This window comes from Mus pahari, chromosome 19 (genome assembly GCF_900095145.1).
Source record: "Mus pahari chromosome 19, PAHARI_EIJ_v1.1, whole genome shotgun sequence".
NCBI lineage: Eukaryota > Metazoa > Chordata > Mammalia > Rodentia > Muridae > Mus > Mus pahari.
Genome location: NC_034608.1, coordinates 26,634,004 through 26,652,914, shown reverse-complemented (window position 1 = coordinate 26,652,914; position 18,911 = coordinate 26,634,004). Strand labels below are relative to the sequence as shown.

Here is an 18,911-nt window from a genome sequence, read left to right as displayed (position 1 = left end):
ATGGGATGGACTCCGAATGGGGTCCTCTCTGGATAGTCCATCCCTTCATCCCAGCTCCAAACTTTGTCGCTGTACCTATAATTTTTCATGGGAGTTATGTTCAAGGAGAAAAATATAGGTCTGAATGTGCACCAGTTACCTAGCAAGTAAGTTGTGTGTATTGAACATATATGTGGTTAGAAGGGAACACATGTAAAATACAGAGGAGGGTCTTAGACTTGGCCTAATAAGGAAAAACAGATAAGTATTGTGAAGTTTGAAAAGGAAGTGTGCATACCATACACGACCCCCTTCTATCCTATTACTTGTACAAAAAGTTGGAGCATTTGTCATAATATTTATAGTGTGTATTTGACCCTGATTTCCCTTTGGTAAATAGTCATTTTAAAGAAGTAAATTCACTGATAAAAAAGTGCACCTATCATATTCCTGAATGCATATATTGAAAGTAGTTAATATTGTACATTTAAGCAGGCAGTTATTTTTATTTATTTAAATTTTTATTTGTGTGTGTATGTGTATGTGTGTGTATACACTCGGATTGCATGTATGGAGGTCAGAGGACAATTTGTGGGGGTAAGTTCTCTCCTTCCACCTTATGGGCCCCAGGGTTTACACTAAGGTTGTCAGGCTGGGCTTCAAGAGCACTTACCTGCTGAGATTGGTCCCTTAGCAGACATTTAAACCTATGCATTCATCACCAGAATCTAGTAGAAACATAAAGATTACTTCTCAAAAACTCCCGAGTCTCTCCTGCAATGACTTCCTCCTGTCCTCTTCCCACCTTTCTATTCAAACTTGGTGCACATTCTCCCCACTGGAAATTAGCTTCAGTATTTTATAGCTGTATATTAACAGAATAAAACATTATGTCCTTGTATTAGCATATACTACTTGAACAAAGTAATGGGTTTCATTATGTCATATTCACAAATGCATTCGTGATACTACTTCTGGGCATATGCCCTGTGATAATTTGAATGAGAAATATATCCCACAGGATCAGGAATTGAACCTGTGCTGTCACTGTCTGGGGATATATAGCCCAATGTCAATGAGGGCAGGCTTTTGAGAATTCATAGATTTCCCTCAATTCTAGCTTATTCTTTCTGCTTTGGGTTTCTGACTGAAGATGTGAACTCTCAGCTTCCAACTCTGACCACCTGCTACTGTGCCTCTCCCCTGAGCCCTCTGTGCCCTACCATCATAGATTCCCTTTCTGGAACTAGACAACAAAATTAACCTTCCCTTTTATAACCTGCTTCTGGTCATAGCATTTCAATCACAACAGAAACATACTACAAATCCTAAGGAATTAATCCTATTTTGTGGTGGGCTTCTTCACTCAGCATGAATAACTGAGGCCCATCTAGACTGTACCACTATCGATCACTGCCCTTAGGAACTAAGTAGTCGTCCATACTATGAGTATAGTTTTATTATTTATCCATCATCCTGTTGACAAATGTAAGGGTTGTTTCTGGTTTGAAGAAAGCCATTATTTTAGCTTACATTCAGTGATACATATCTTCACACTGTGACTTAGAATCTCCTAAAAGATGGGAATATGTCTCTGAGTTGACTTTCCTATCAAAGGATGAAAAGGACTTGGTTATTGATTATCTCATGTACTAATGTTGGTGATCCAAGTGTAGCTTAGCACTTTCGATTGTCCTAAGCTTCTTAGCTTGTCACCTAAGGGCCACATGATAGAAGCTGTGTGGCCAGTGGCACATGGGAGTTGGTATTAACAGAGCTTTGGAAGCTGCGTTTATAACATACTGGGCAGGTATCTCTAAGTACTGGGAGATAACCTACATGTGTTCATTTCTACTTCTTAATTTGTCCTGCTTAACATAGGAGGCAAATGCAAAGATTGAACGAAATTTCATGCTTTGATCCCTCAAGTCTAGTTCCATTTTATGATCTGTGATAAGTCCTGACTTCATTGACAATTTAGCCCTAATTTTAGTCTACTGTTCATTATCAAGTCTGTGAAGGAGACCAACATTCATAAGGTTACAGAGGCACCAGTCTCCCAGCTCTTGGTTAGTTTTATACATTATTTAAATATTAGCATCATATCAACTTCAAAATAAAAAAAAACATAGTCTTGAGACCTTTTAGTAATTAAACCTTCAAGATAGTGATCAAGCCCCAAACTTCCCTTTAGAAATGCAATAATCCAAAAACTGTCACCTACTAGAGTAAAATAGTTTATTTAAAAACTAGCATTCATCATTTCTTTCCCAGAAAAATCACAACTTAACAATAATCTTGCTAAATTTATTCATATTTTTACTTTTTTTTTTTTTTTTTTACAAGTAGAATCCTCATTCTTGGTTCATTTCAAGTTTTTCACCTTGTGGAAGTAACAGCCAACATGCAGAGATGCATTGCCAATGCCACTGAGATCTAGAATGGAAACAAATACAGGGGCTATTAAAATGATGAATTCCAAAAATGGAAATCTGTTAGAATATGCATGAAAGTCCAAAGCTTCTTTAAAGTGTTCAAGGGATTCCAAATCCTTCCTGAAGAGTTTGAGATGTTATGAATTTGTTTTTGCCTTATTCATTTTGTACAATTCAATAAGCTACTTCAAATAAATGGATAAAATTAAAAATCATTTCTAGGGCCACCTCTAGTGGAGTAAGATCAGTGATGAGCTTTCCCATTAAGTTCCAAGGGTGCAGAGAATATATTAGCTTGCTGTTGCCTCTACTGTGGATCAGCATGTGGCAGTACCAATGAGAATGGAGCTGTTTACCCATCCTGTCTTAATTGCCCCCCTAGGCTGTTGCCTGCAGAACTGGCTTTCTGACTGTAATGAGCAATGAAGGTCTTGGCACCTCCTTCCAGGTTCTGAATGGTGGCCCAGCCTGGGCTTTGCCAGTATAAGCAGTGGTGGTGTTTAATAAAGATGAGCATCCTTGTAGAGTCTTTCTCTAAAATTAACTCTGCAATCAGAACTTAACCCTAACCACTCAGTGTTTCAGATATTAACAAATGAAGTTTCTAGGAAAATATTCAAATAAGGATAAGTGACTGCAACGTATTGTCAAGATTTCATGTAGCATATTTTATCCAGTGATCATAAGAGAAACAGTTGCATCCAGATAGTATACAAATGCTCTTCTGAAGCAGATCGTGGGTTCTGCTCTAGTGTTATAAGTGGGCCTAGTGGGTTTCTTCCCAGGGTCTGGTATACCATAAACATAGGGAGGAATCTCTGCAGGCCCACCTGTTTCCCAAACTCCCTGCTGTGTTCTGGCCTTAAGAAGAATTTAGTGAGTTGGAGAGACAATTCTGAAAATGGAATATCCAACTGTTCACTTTTAATTTCATCATGGCCTTCGTGGTTCAGCTCATATATCAGCCTATAAATGGTTAGGGAACAGCGAGGCCAATGCTCCAGACACATAAATCTCATCGTCCCTTATTTCAAATTACCTTTGTCCCCACTCTCCTTTAATAGATCATCTCCATGCCAACATCCCCTGTAATTCTCAGACTTTGGAAACCTTGAACTTTCTAAGCTCGATTGTTCTATGCCCTCCTTACCTACCCTTAATTTCAAGACTTCTGTCATGCTGGTCCACTCCAGTCTCCTAGCCCGTCAATCTCAGCTTGACTTCCTTGTATCTCCATTTCCTCTTGCAGACTTTGGAAATAATTTTGGTTGTACAATCATCAGAACATTTCGTTTTCTCCATTTACTTTATCTGACTTTTACAAAGCAACTTTAAAATCAACTCAAACACTCTCTTCCCAGTCTTGATTTTAGTTGAAAGATAATTTAGTGGATAGAAGCTGTTCAGCATAGCATAGGTGCCTTTAAGTGAAGAGCAAATTAGAACTTAAAGATGATACCTCTGCATATCTCCTAGGGGGCCAACATCTGCAGGAAACAAAGACTCTGATGCTAGTGAGAGTATGCAGCATTCACTGCTTGCGGTTCTCCAATTGCCACTGAAACTGGCCATTCCTTGAATTGGCAACCATTCACCTCTGTTATCTAGTCATCACATCCCTGTGTATTTACTTAAAACAAATGAAAGTTTGTAAGGTTACATGACTTGTCCACAAATGTCCAAATGACAAATGTGCAATAGACACTGAGCAAGAGTTCAGGGAGACAACTGATAAACTGCTGTGCTGGTGGAAAAGAAACTATTCTGTCCTGGAAATGAAGGCAGATGCTATTTGCAATCTTACTGCTAAATGTCTAACATACAAGTAGCAAATCAACAGAACCAGACATGAGTGTGTGTTGCATCATTTTCTTTCTTTGGAGGCCCACAACAAGCCATGCCACATTATAGCAAAAGCCTTTCCTGTGATGGCTTTCCCTGTAGTGAGACAGGAAAGAACAAGAAGAAATGTTCTGCTGTGATAGAAATCTGTGCAACTCTATTGAGGTGCTGCCCCGTGTAGACACAAAACTGTCAGACTTCTGCAAATACAAAGGAAGACCTGGACTTTCCATGCTGAGTTTGCTAATGAACATGTTCAACAAATGTCTGTAAATCCCTCCAACTTTTCCCAAGATTTGTGAGTTTTTCAGATACTTTGTATTGTTAATGCTTCAACTTCCTCAGTGTTTTCTATGTATTCCATCTTTAGCAGCCCTCCTTTTCTTCTGTCTGGAAAGGAATACCTTCTTCCTTTAAAATAATTATTGTATGACCCTACTGTTACTGTAAGAAACCTTTCCACTTTCATTTCTGAAAACTTGAAATAGCAGCATCTCTTCTCTTTAGTTCAAACCTCCTAATCACATTACAATTTACTGCAATCAAGTGTTAACCCAATCTTCTGTTAGTGCTACTCCAAATAATTTGATGAATAATATGTCTGTGCATAGTATTCTTGATTTTCCCTCCTGCTAGTTGGCCCTTATTATATTGTGTGCCCTAACCAGTCTTTCTGAATAGTTCATGTGCCTTGTCTCTGATGTAGTTCTGTTCCACACTTAGCACCTTTTTTACCCCTGAGTACTTTTTCTTACTATCCAAAGGGTTATGCACACATGCTCTAGCTCCTGTTCTTAGTCTCTTTGACTCCTCGTTCATAATGCTCTCATTCAGCACAAAGGTACTTTGAAAGTAATATGTATGTAGATTAACTGGTGGGCTTTTGTCTTAAATCAGAACCACACTTTAATATGTCATTATTCTTGCTAGTTCCCCCATGTCTCTCTGACTCAAACTCTGAACTCTTTTATTTTATTTTATTTTTATTTTTTAATTTTTAATTTTTAGTTTTTATTTTTTAATTATTTTATTAGATCGGTTGAGTAATGTATTATGTTAACATCACTGTCTTTCTTTCCATGGCTGTAGCATGTACAACAAATGTAAGAAAACCTTAACCCATTCTGCTGGCTAGTTTTAATTATCAACACAATCTGGAGTCTTTGGAGAAAGGAGAACTCAGTTGAAGAATTGCATCTCTAAGACTGGCCTGTGGGCAAGTATGTAGGGGAATTGTCTTGATGAATAATTAATGTGGGAGGACATAGCCCACAGTGGGAGGTGCCACTCCTAGGCAGGTGGTACTGGAATTATATATGAAAGCAGAGTGAGCAAGTAGTGGAAGTAACCAGTAAACAACATTCTTCCAGGATCTCTATTTAAGTTCATCCAGATTCCTGTTTTGAGCTTCTGCCCTGTGTTTACTTGATAATGGACTAATCTGTCAGGCTTGATAAACTCTTTCATCTTCAAGCTGGTTTCAGTGAACATTGACCAAACTGCAGTACCCACCTGAGGTAATCTTAATTTTCTCTTCTTCTATTCCTTAAACTCTGGAAATCTGTTGCTTTTTATCTGGTTTAACTGTGGAATATCACCTATAGTCTCATGTGCTTTAATACTGGGTCTCTCAATGGTGGCATTACTGTGGGGGAGTTGTGAGACCTTTTCAGTTGTGACCTAGTTCAGGAAGAGGGCCATTGCTGGCCTAATATTAGGAGTTATCATTGATTCTGCTGATGCCACATCCCCACTTCCCACTTCTTTCTCTTCTTCTGCTTTCTTGCAAGAAGCCTTTGGCACAAGCTTCTATTGTAACCGCTACAAATATCATCCTAACACCATACCTTCCCTGACATGAAGGGCTGTATCCCCTCAAACTATGAGCCAGAAGAAAGCTTTCTTCCCTTAAGTCACTTCTTTCAGAGATTTTATCATAACAACAAGACAAGACACATATATGTTCACCACTAGATTTGCATTCAAGCCGTTTAGTTTACTATCCTTTATACTTTGACTCTGTGTAGTCAAGCCCTCATCTTCTCTACAGGGGCTGGTGAATTGCCATCTCATCTTTTCTTTTTTACCCTCTACCAAGTATAAAACTGCAAATCTTGTAGCCAGTGCTCTTTCACTTCATGATAAAATTCACATTTCATCAGCATGAAAAATAAAGACTTCTTATTTAGTATCAAATATGCATGATAGGCATTGTTGCCCACTCTCAACCTCTCTTCCTCCTTTATTTACAAAGCCAGTTATATTATTCCAGTTTACTTTTATTGTCTTACTGTAACTACATACATGCTCTACTATACCCTCGGCCTCAAGAATCTGACATACATGGATAAGCTCCCACTAGTTCAGGAAAACCAAGGGGTGAACATTCGCTATTTTTCTGTCATTTAAGGTCTTTGGGAAGCCCTCATCAATCTTCTCTTTGCAGAAGATGGAGACTACTATAGCATGCCATAAAGAGTAAAAAACTCCAGTCCCACTATATACATCTACAAAACACTCCTGCTTCTAAGCTCAGGAAACACTGGGGAAGGGGAGAGGGGAAATCTTTGGAAATTCATGGCAGCGTCTTCCATTTCTGACTCTAACTTTTTCTTTTGTTGTAACTATTGAAAGCTAGGGCTTGAGATTAGGCAGAGGAGAGACCAAGAGTGTAACTACACACTAGCCACATGCCAACTCCAACACAATTTTCAGGTTAGAAAAAAAAAAAATCTAAGATCACATTTGTAAAATAAATACCTTCCTGAACAGAGTCTTTGTAACAAAGGTGACCCCAATCATTCCTTCCCATTCACCTCTTCTTGAGTTTAACCGAGATTTTCTCTGTGTCTAAGACAGGTGTCCACTTGCTGGTTTGAATTCACATATGTGAAGCACTTCACTTTAAGTTTCCTTTTGTCTTTGGCCATATCATTGAAGCTATGTCTTAAACTTCAATATACCACTCCCTCCACGAAGCTTTCGTCCAGGGTCAGCTCAGTTGCTCCTATGTATATGTCCCCTTATATAAAAAGCTATTATGGGCTAGTTGTGCATACATATCAGGAGTGCCCCAGACAAGGAAGGATGCTGAACTAAGGGAATCCTACTGTGAATGTGTTGAAGTACATGGCCGTGTAATTGCTCCGACCAGAAGTGCATATCAGCTTTTAGTCATAGTGGTTGGCTTGAGGTCTTATACAGATTTATACCTCATTATGGGTGTTACTAAATTTTATATCTAGTTTCATCATACATTGTAAGAGTATTTATTTCAGGCATTTGAATACTGCAATTTATTTTGTATTTGATTTTTCAGGTTGAAAGAAAGTATCAAAAAATGTGTCTTCTAGGTACACTTTTAAGTTCTGTGTGAGTGATGTACATGAATCTTTCATCTTCATTGATTTAATGTTTTAATAAAGAATACATCTGATATACATGTAACCACAGTTAGCTAACTGACCTTATACAGGATGGACATATCAAAAGGCTTTATAATCTTTATCTATGTAATAGACTCTATGGTACATTTTATGAAAGACATTTATCTTAAAGACATAAAACTTCAAAATGTCTGTCTAGTATGAGACACCAAAATAATTTGAATAATAAGACATTTTCAAATAAAATATACCGATATTTTATGAGGAGGTTCATGAGATTAAAAACAATCACTTTTTATAGAATTTGTGGCAGTGACTAAAGGAAGCCTCATCACAGCAGCATGTGCTCAAGAGTGTATCAATGTGTTGGGGACATGTAGGGACAGTTCTCAGAGTACTTTATGAAACAAATAATGCCCAGGGGTTATAGCAGATTACTTGAGCATATTGTGAGAAAGACCATGAGTGTAAAAATAGTGCATTTTTAATAAACCATGATTGTCTTTTTTTCATATATTACTGAAAACCAGTATCCTTGCCATCTGTCTTTATAATGAGTGTCCCCCTCAAACTGTGTCTATGTGCAACGATCTACCCACCAAATCTCTCACATCATCACACATGCCTTAAAATGAAAATGCAGTTTCTTTGCCAAAGAACCAGAGGGCTGGCCACCACATTGCTTGTTTGTGTCCAGGTATGATGACCCCTCTGCCCAAGGCTGTGATGTGTGATTTCAGGGTAGGATGATTTTGTGAGTGACTTTTTATGAACCAACTACTCTCACTCAGGATAAAAGGGAGAGCTGTGGCATCAGTGGCGAAATCCTTAAGTAGTTTATGTGAGACTCTACATTCAGTATTCAGCACTGAAAAAAAAATTGGAGGAGGTGAGGAGAAAATAGCAAGCAAGTGGTCTATCTAAGGTCTAAGACCTTGCAAGAAGATGAATCACATGCTTCCACAAAGCTCACTCAGGGAAGTCACGACAAGACGGCAGAAGGAGACGAATTGAAAGTTGGCAGTGTTCAAAGACATTGGATATATGAGAGGAAGCAGGCGTTTGGAACAGAACACTAGGGAGAATTGATACTGCTGAAAACACAAGCAGAGACCCAGGAGGATGGAACCAAGAAAGTGATAATATCAGCAAATGCTTACATGATGTGTGCTATGTACTGGGAAACATCCTGAGTGCTTCACACGTTATTTAATGCTCCTGGGCAGGAGGTAGGCACCACCAGTAAACACACTGCAGCTTGTCTGTGGCTACACTACTGAAGGAAATGATACTGTCTCCCATGGCAACCATCATAACAAAGACTACGTACTGAACAACTCATATATGGGAAAATAATCAAAACAGTACTTGTGACCTATGAGTTATCTCAATACATGTGTATGCTTTAAAAACCTTTAAGGGGCTGGATAGAGGGCTCAGTGGTTAAGAGTGCTCATTGTTCTTTCAGAGGACCTAGGTTAAGTTCCCAGTACCGACATGGCAACACACAATAGTCTGCAATTCCAGTTCTAGGGGATCTGACTCCTTCTAGCCTCCCCTTATACCAGGCATGCTTATCACACACATACTTATATGCCATCAAATACCCATACACATAAAAGAAAATGAAGCTTAAAAATCTTTTGTTATTAGTAGTGGAAATTAAGTTATTTAGAGAGGAAAAATTAAGCCATTTTAAGCATTCTACACAGAAAAATTTGATGATAGAAGATAGGACCGTGTTGCTTTTAATAATGTCAAATAGAGAAACACAGGGGTTTTCTACTAAGTCAAACTGCGATTTAAAGAGAAGGGCGGAGGGGAAGTATTTTTGGTTTCAGACATGAAGACTGGCAGGACATTTCCCATGAGTAATATATTTTCCATGAGTAAATACAAGAGGACAAAGTTTAAGTAACCAAGAATTCAAAAGAGAAACTGCCAATAAAATATGAACCAAGCCTTTGCCTTTGAATGTGGACTATTAATCCAAATCAGTTATGTAAGCAAATAAGCTCATCCTTAGAGCTTTATATATAATGACCAGGTTATGTTTTGTGGTAAGGGTGACATGAGGCTAGTTTAGTGTGCAGTTATTGAGCCTTGGAATTGACTGTCCTATCTTTTGGGAAGATAGTAGAGCCAGGCTCCAGTCACATCAAAAGAGGACATACCACTTCCGGGGGGGGGGGCGTCTTTTTTTTTTTTTTTTACTCTCTTTTCTCAACCCTTGTAGATGTGCACTTTGCTGCTTAACTGTATCTCCAGGCATTTATTTATTTATTTATTTTTTATTTTTTTAATTTTGATTTTGAAACTGCTCCTTGTTCAATTGTCACAGCTGGATGCATACTCATTCTATAGACCAGATGAGATTTGAAAGTGTGATCCTCCTGCATCAGCCTCCTCCTTATCTGGGATTACAACCCTGCATTACCAGGTCTGACCTGGGGGGCAGTCTTTGTGAACCAGTGGTGACAGTTTTCTAACTCCTTTCTTTCAAACAGTAAATGGCATCTATCTCTGATGGTGGCACCTCTGAACACCAAGACCTGACTGTGGACAATTGGGAATGGTGTCACTCAGTGAACCAGAGGGAAGTGGAATGAGGAAAGGTGTCACTCCATGTAGTCTTTCACTGAAGGGAGTCTTAGTATTGCTTATAAAAGTTGCTTTAGTTGGCATGTTCACAAACAAGCTGATCCAGACAATAAACCATGGATGAAGCAAGATGGATATAGCATCTTATATGTCTAGAATTTTGTCCCCTTCATAGACTTTTTCAGTTGTCTCACTTAGCACTTGGGTTCTATTTTTTTAAACCTTCAATTTTATTAGACTTTCCCAAATACATTAAACTTGCATTGGTGTAAATGTTTATTATTATCATCATTATCTATTCATTTCTTTGTCAGTGTATGTATGTATGTATGTACATGTGGTATATGTATGTATGACTATGGGTGTGTACCCATTGATGACAGAGCACAATATGGCTATGCTATTCATGAACTCACAGTAGCTAGTGAGTTCACCTATTCAAGAATGATACAAACAAGCATGTCAATATCCTGTCACAGAGGGAGATGTGGCTCATGCTACTCCACTTTCCCCTAAGGATTTATGTACAGTTAATGATTAACTGAAGAAGAGACATTTCCTTTACCTGTGAAGCCTGGCAAGGCACCTGCTGTTCTCCTGTAAGCAATCATAATGCTACTCACTGGCTTATTAAAATAAAGACATAAAAAATAGAAAAGTGGGATAAAGTGAGAAGGAAACATACGTTAGAAGTTGTCCGAGGTAGAAGAGAGGAGGAGAGCAAACGTGATCAAGTCCACTATGTACACATAGGAACATGACACGATGGAACCCATTACTATGTGTAATCATTTTGGGCTAATAAGACACATGCAAGCAGAGAGCTTTTGCTTTGCTCTAGACGTGGGTAGTGGATTCTGGTCATAGGAGTTGATTGTTGAGTACATATTGATTTCTCCCTGTTCAGAAGCATTGATTAGACCTACAGAGCTTTTCACTGAGAAGAAAGTAAAGGAAAAATAATTTTCATGATATCCCATGGCTCTTATGAATAAAAGTGGGGTGCTTACTCCTTGCTTTTCTGTTTACTGCATTGTCATGCCTTTCTCAAACATTTTCTGCTTTTCTTGTACCACAAAATGAGAGAAAGTAGAGGTTCTAGGGTCTGAAAAGGGACGCATCTTATACACCTGAGGACGTCCACTTCATCCTGGTAGAGCCTTGTGGACATATCTTGTACCCCTGAGGACTGAAATGCTACCTTAGTAGACCTTTTTCAATAAAAGTGTGCACAGACACAAGTCAATCAGCTCAGATTCTCTGAGTTACTTGAAAGGAATATCTTCCTTTCTATATTTGCATGGCTTAATTTCTTTGCATGAGAAACCACTGTATGTCCTGGTTTTCATCTGGTGTCTTGATAATCTGAGCGCCTCTCTGGGGCTGAGTGTACTGAGTGTGCAGCTAACCACCAACGTTTTTCAAGATACGTCACCTCACCTTTCTCTTCCTTCTCCTTCCAAATCTTGCACTATCAACTAAATTGAACTCTCACTTAATCAGGGCTAATAGCAATCTAGTCCATACTACTTCATGACACTGGTGACTGGACCTAGATACATCAAGAAAGAAATCTACAAGAAAGAATATTCCCTTACTGTTCTGTTGTAATATGTTTCTACACATTGTGCATTTTGGCTTTCATAAAAAAATGTGTTTGAATTACTTTTTCTCATCAGGCTAGAATTTACTTTTAAAAAATACCTTAAATGTCCATTGTTCGGTGTGCATTTGGTCTGACGGTTGAAATGACTCTGTCCCTCACTCAGGACCTCTGTCAGAGCCAAGCTCCTGTTGTGACCTTGTTTTATCCAACTTTAGATCTGACATGTACAAGTTGAGCATTTACAGAAAAATGCCAGTGGCTTAGATTTCACATCCCTCCTCTTTAATTAAGCTTTGATTATGAATAAGATAGACAAAAGAAGAATGAGGGGAAAGTTTAGAAGTTGATAGTAAATCATGTTCTACCTGGTCAATCAAGCAAAGGTCAGTGAAAAAATAGCATTCTCTTCCTCTTAGAAAACGGGCTTGAACTTTTGAATCTACGAAAATATTTCAGGGATTTTTATTGACTTTGTTTTGAGTTTACCCAGCTTTGAGTGGACTTGTAAGATTTGCGTGTTGTAAAAATATAAAGGGCTATTTGGGGGTCTGCCCATTCCTATTTCTGCATTGCTTTTGGTGGCTGCGGGATACCTTTTTCTCAATAAAGCTTTTGTAGGGAGTGATATGGTTCAGTGACCTCTGCCCTGGCTTTCTGGGTGTGTGTTCTCAAGTCGTCTCTCTCATGGACTCATCATGTGAACTTCAGGCAATTGTTTAAGGTCTCAACACTTCAAGTATTTCTAAAAACCAGAATCATAGTATAGTGTTTTTGTTGTTGTTGTTGTTGTTGTTGTTGTTGTTGTTTTTAAGAAAAGCCAGGATATTACGTCATTTAAAAGGTAGAATGCTTACAATATTTGCTGTGTCACAGATTCTGTGAAAGAATCTGATATGAGATGGATTGTTTTTATGATGTCCAGATGTGGGTCTTCACAGCAATCAGCTTTTCAAGCAAGAGTACTCCCTGGACTCCTTATGAGACTAGGTAAGCCCCTGGGTTTCTGTAGGGAGTTTCATACACTAATCCTTGGAACTTGCGTGTGTCTCCTTCAGAGCAAAGGAGATGTAATAGAGATTGTAGATCTCAATGGACAGAGTTTCTGAGGTTTTCAGTGGATTGCTCTATTTGTTCCCTTAAACGAAAGGAGCCTTTTCTATCTGGAAAAAGAGATGCCTTGGAAATGGTCTTCATGGGAGATCCCAGGTGTGAGCAGGACTCCTGCTTGTTACGTTGCACTGGAAACAGAAGGCTACACTTGAAGGCCAGGGAAAGCTCCGAGAAGCTAAGCCCAGAGTGTTATAGAAAGCCAGGATAGAAACAGGCACAAAGTGCACCACTTACAAAAATGTACCAGGGGCAGGGACAACCTCACACTGTGTTCAACAGTATTCTTCAGAAACCCAGGTGGTTGGGTACTTTCCCCTGGGCTTACCCAGGTATGCAAAGCCTTGATGTTGGGCTGTGAACTTCAGAGCCCAGAAAGGAGACTGCTGAGATAACAAGCTCATGTTGTCTGAAGCCCCTGGTGGAAGAGACAGAAAAGTCACACAGAGACCTAGACATCAGTCCCAGGACAAACAGCCACTGTATTCTTCTCTGATATCTAAGGGGTGGGACAAGCAAAAAAGAGATCTTACCCAGATGCAGACAATGACTCCAGTGAGGGAGAGCTGTGGAGAACATACTTTGTGTCATGAAAACATTAGAGAAATATTGGGTTTACAGAGTCAAGTCCAGATGACTACTACGAAAAATTCAGGACCATTGCAGAGGAGGAATTAAAGTGCTGCTTTCGGGGCTTTAGGACGCTTCTAAATAAAACTGGGGCTTAAACTCTGGAGAGGTTTGAAAGCAGCTGCCTGGCAGCTGGATCAATCCTCATAGTACCCCATGCTTTTATAAACGATGCACTGGTCTCCATGGGGCCAGATGCTGATGCAGAAATTTATGTGCTGGACTGGAGATTATAGGGAAGACTCAGTATAAAAGTGCCCACTCTGGATTTAATTAAGGAACAAATGAGCTATGACCAGTCCTGAGGCTTAAAACCATCTGAAGCTCAAAGCACTGCTGTTTCTTTTCCTCTCCCAGGTCAGAAATAAGCAATGTTTCTGGAGATGGATTAGGTCCAGTGTCTCCCCTCTACTGCTCTTTCCTTGTCTTTTGCTTTCAGCTTGTTCCTAGCTGGCCTCACATCCCATTTTCCTGGTAGCTTTCATCCTTAGGTCACCACAGTAGGGAGTGAGAGGGCCAGGCAGCATCCATAGCTCTCCTCACTAGGCAGGATGAGGAGGGCAGACTATGAGGCTTCTCTGTTTATCACTTCCTAGAACTTTGGTCTTTTCTGGTAAGAACCTAAAGTTTCCAGTGTTAGTGTGGATATGGATTAAATTTTGTGGAACTCTCTTCTCAGTCTTAACAGTCAGTCTTAGAAGGATTTCATCAACTCTCCTTCCTGGATTGTCAGGGTCATACACAGTTTGCTTACTCATGGCTCCCAGTCATTGGAGAAATGGACTTTTATTTTGTTTTCAACTTCCCTGTCTGACTCCTCTCATCTAAAAGATATGCACAGTGAACCGTATTAGAAAGCACTTTACTTCTGATTCTAAATTTATTGCTCTGTAAATTTCAAAGTACTGTCTTGCTCAATGTATAATGCATAATTTGAGCTTTGGCAATGTACATGCAGAAGTCCAGGCCTGGCAGTAATCGATAATCAAGAGACCTTTGCTTGACTCATTCCTCTTTAGATTTGCACTTTCTCAACAAGACACTCAGTTAAAAACAAAACAAAACAAAACAAAAAAACAAAAAACAAAAAAAAATCAAAATAAAAACAAGTGGGTGTTATTAGCTGACATGTGTGGGTGTTATTGTTACTTCATTTCCTTATACGCTAAAACTTATTTTTGACCAAACTTTTCTTTCCTTTTTCCCCCAACCCACACCCCCTTAGTCAAACTTTTCAATAAAATGTTTCCCTCTGTATAGATCAATATCCTCCTGTACAAGGTGCACACCCCTCCTAAGGCTTTCATTGTTTCCTAGTAACCATTTCATGATTGATGATACAACTTGGCAGTTGAACAGTCTACCAGACTGTCATCAGCTACATTAGAATGCATTTGTTACCTAAAACTCTTTTAAAGAATTTTATGCAGCAGCTTGAGAGATGCCTCAATGGCTAAGAGTGCTTGCTATATTGCTAGGGGACCTGAATCTGACTTTAGAGCCAGGGAACCCAAAGATCTCTTCTGAGCACCTCAGGTAAACCTGCATGCACACACACACACACACACACACACACACACACACACACACACACACAAACACACACTCTACACAGACTCACTCATATACATCCACATTAGTAAGAACAATTAAAAATATGTGCAAATTGCCTTTTGTCTGCTTATATCTTATATACTACTCTTGACATCAACTTTGGGGCTTTTCAATCCTCTTGTGTACATGATTCCCACCATTGTCAACATTTAGATTCTGATTCAAGAGACCTAAGATAAGAGCAGAATGTCTGCCCTCTGTGTGTTCTCTAAGAAAGCTCTGACCCCATTCTAACTTGAGCTAATATGCTGAGTATACAGAGGCAGCTCTGCCAACTCATGTCCAGCCGACTATGGAGGAGCTAGTTAAATTTTCATGATCTGCGTCTACTTGTGTGGGATGTTGTCTCCCTGGCAATTTTACAATTAAATGAGATGCAGTAATGTATGTAAAGTGCTTAGTAGAAAGCCTGGATGCAGGTCCTTTGGGAAGTGTTGAACTGAGGAGAATAAGCTTTATGAATGGGATTGTGACTTTGTAAATGAGACCACAGGGAACCTCACTCAGGGAACCTCACTCTCCTCCCCTACCGCATGAGATCCTCCATGTGAAAGTGTCAGTCTTCAGTTGTGAGGTAAAGAAGGAGTCTTACCAGACATCAGTCAGCTGACATCTCACCTTGACCTTCTGGCTTCCAACTGAGCCATAAATAGCCATTGGTTACTGTATAGATTAAATATCTTTTATCACAAATACTTGAGATAAGAAGTGTTTTGTATGTCCTTTATGCTTTTATTTTGGAATATTTGTTGATGTACAACACGATAACTTGAGACAAGACCCAGTCTAAAATGAAAACATTATTTATGATTGCAATTTAAATTTGCATAGATACCTTATACGAGCAAAGGAACCCTACTGGCATTCCTAAGCTTTGCGACTGCAGCCTGACACATTAAGTCGGGAGTCACGGGTTTTACTTGTATTGTCCTATCAGCTTGGAAATATTTCAGACTTTTAAGCATTTTAGATTTGGGAAGTTCTCCAGTAATTAAGTAAAACCAGCAAAATGTATGCACACAGTAGATTGTCCAGGGCTTGTGCAACCACTAGAAAAGTAGCATGGATGGCCATGGCTTGTGTGGCCACTAGGAAAGTGGCACAGGTAAATGATGTTCAGTGTCATTGTGATGACAAGTATGCCCAAAGACCCCTACACTGCTATTTAGGGCAGTTGCACATTAGAGTGAACAGGATAACTGAAGTAGTCCAGGTTTCACTTGACTACATAATTATGTTTCTTTCCATATTTTTTTTAGGACAACTGTTACTATTTAATTTGTCTTTGCACCTACTGAAGTCAGATAGCTTTGTTATTCACAATACACTTTCAGCTTTCTCTTCTTCCAACCATGGTTTGGAGGTATCATTATTTTTTTTTTTTTTAATTTTGTGTTTAAGGATAAGAAGGTGAATAGATAAATCTGTACCTCAAAGAGGCAGAAATTCTGCTATAAGGGTTAGGGGTTCTTACTGCTCTGACCACTTTTAGAATTTGAAGTATTCCAGACGTGTGACTCAGATCCTTCGAGTCTACAGTGAGTCAGAGATAACGTCTCAGTACGACTCATTTGCAGATGAGGCAGGATTGTGAACTGGAGTTTCTTTATGGAAGTAAGATGTCCTTTATCTACAATCTGGGCCTGGGAATGCTCTGGTGTGCAGATATCCATAGATACCTAGGGTTCTGTATATCTACAGATATCTCTAGTTGATCATCTCTATTCTGATCAACAGTCTGAAATATAAAATGCACCAAAATCAAAATATTTTTGAAAATCATACCAGTGCACAAGAAGTTTCAGATTTTGGTTTTTGGATTCTCAAACTCTACTTGTTTTCTCAAGAGGGGGAAAAAAGATGCAAGAGGGAAACAGAGCCAAATGTCAGTGAGCACTGTGGGCAAATTGGTCATGTCACCGTGCACCATTGTAGCAGATCAAAATTCTCATCTTGTCAAAACACCAAAACTTGCTGCCTTCAGTTTCTTAATGCATGCAGAAAAAAGAAGACTGGACAAGGAAAAGAGCAGAGAGCCAAGGGGCAGAACCGTGTGTGCTAATGAAAGTTTATCCCCTCGATTTCTCTTCCCACACTTGCCATATTTTCTTTTTGTCACTGTCATCTTGAACAAGAGAATTTTAGAGTTTAAACATCATTCAGAAGTCATCTGTGTAGCTTCCCTATTAATAAGTACACAGGAATGGGTTAGTGGTATGGGATAAAGGCATTTATGACGACATCTTCTCATCTCAAAACTATTAATCTATTTTTCATCTTCTTTACCAGAATCAACTCCCTTTCTGTGTTTTTTCCTTCATTCTTGTGTTAGTTGTAGTTCTCTAAAGGAAGAGTACTATTATAATTGATAATATATACACATATATGTATATATATAATAGACACACACATATATATATGGCATTTATTATATAGGAGTATAGGATAGGGTCCAGGTGGTCCAACAATGGTTGTTTCATACTGGGAAGACTGAGAATATCATAATTTCTCAGTCCACAAAGTTGATGAATCAGAAGTACAAAACTGGTGGTTGAGGCCCGGAATATTCTTAGAGAGCTTTTAATCTTCAATCTTTGTTGGAATCCCCCCAAAGTTTGTTCTATACTGTTAGAGGAATGCCTCAGCAACAGAATAGATGAACTTTCCATTGAGGGGGAGGACAACCAGGCCTTCTTTATATATCCTGCTGCCAGAAGTACGGTCCAGACTTAGGGAGGGTCTTTCAGCTTCAAATCCCCTTACCAAGAAAACCCCTCAAAGGAGTGCCCAGAGTCTTGGGTTTATTTCATTTCAGATGTAGTCAAGTTGCCACCCAAGATTAGCCAACATATTTCTTAAGGTCAGAGTTAGAACTCAAACCCAGCTGGAACTGTGTATTGATTGAATCCTAGGATTTCATCTAGAATTTGAAGAATTGCTGATGAATTGCGTGAGTCATACTTAGCAATTAGAGAAGAGTAATGAGCTAGAAGCATGAAGATCTAGGGCATGGGGTAATGCAGTGAGTTTTGGAGGAAGAACAGTCCAATTGTAGACTGTTCCATGGCATTCGTGGGCTCAGGAACTGAACTCCTTTCTTTGTTACTTCACCTGGAGCTCAGTCACTTGTGTGTCAACAGAGACTCTTAGTTGCTGTGGTATTGCCAATAGGCTCTGAGACAGCCACCAGTTGTAAAGAGCTTTGAGAAGTTTTCCAAGGCTTTTTGTGGCCCAAAACGCATGCAAAGTCACACTCTTCTCAACAAGCCAGTACCATAACTGGTGGCATTGTCTTGTGTCTCACACGTAACTATAGACTCCTCTCTGTCACATTTATTTTTCCGCTAGACTAGCACCAGCCCATAGCACACTCCAAGTTATCTCAGACCCAGTTTTAATGGGCAAAACAAAGTCCAAGAGCAATAGGAAATCTGTAAAGTCAAAACATGTTTTAAAACATTCGGAATTCAGGGTGTGTTGAGATCTGCTTATCCCAGGTGTTGACATGGGCTTTGTAGGAAAAATTCGATGGAACCTGTAAAGGGTGGAAGAGGTTCCTTAAGGAGGAATAACTCTTTTCTCCTTTTTCTTTTTCTTTTTCTTTTTCTTTTTCTTTTTCTTTTTCTTTTTCTTTTTCTTCTTCTTCTTCTTCTTCTTCTTCTTCTTCTTCTTCTTCTTCTTCTTCTTCTTCTTCTTCTTCTTCTTCTTCTT

The 18,911-nt window shown here is 39.1% G+C and overlaps 1 long non-coding RNA gene across 1 annotated transcript in view; it reads left to right on the top strand.

Moving 5' to 3' along the window:
- LOC110337170 overlaps positions 1–18,911 on the top strand; it is a 406,848-nt gene that overhangs the window by 372,891 nt on the left and 15,046 nt on the right. The window contains exon 4 of the long non-coding RNA XR_002381249.1: positions 16,460–16,563. This is a non-coding gene — a long non-coding RNA (uncharacterized LOC110337170). The remainder of the gene's footprint in view (positions 1–16,459; positions 16,564–18,911) is intronic.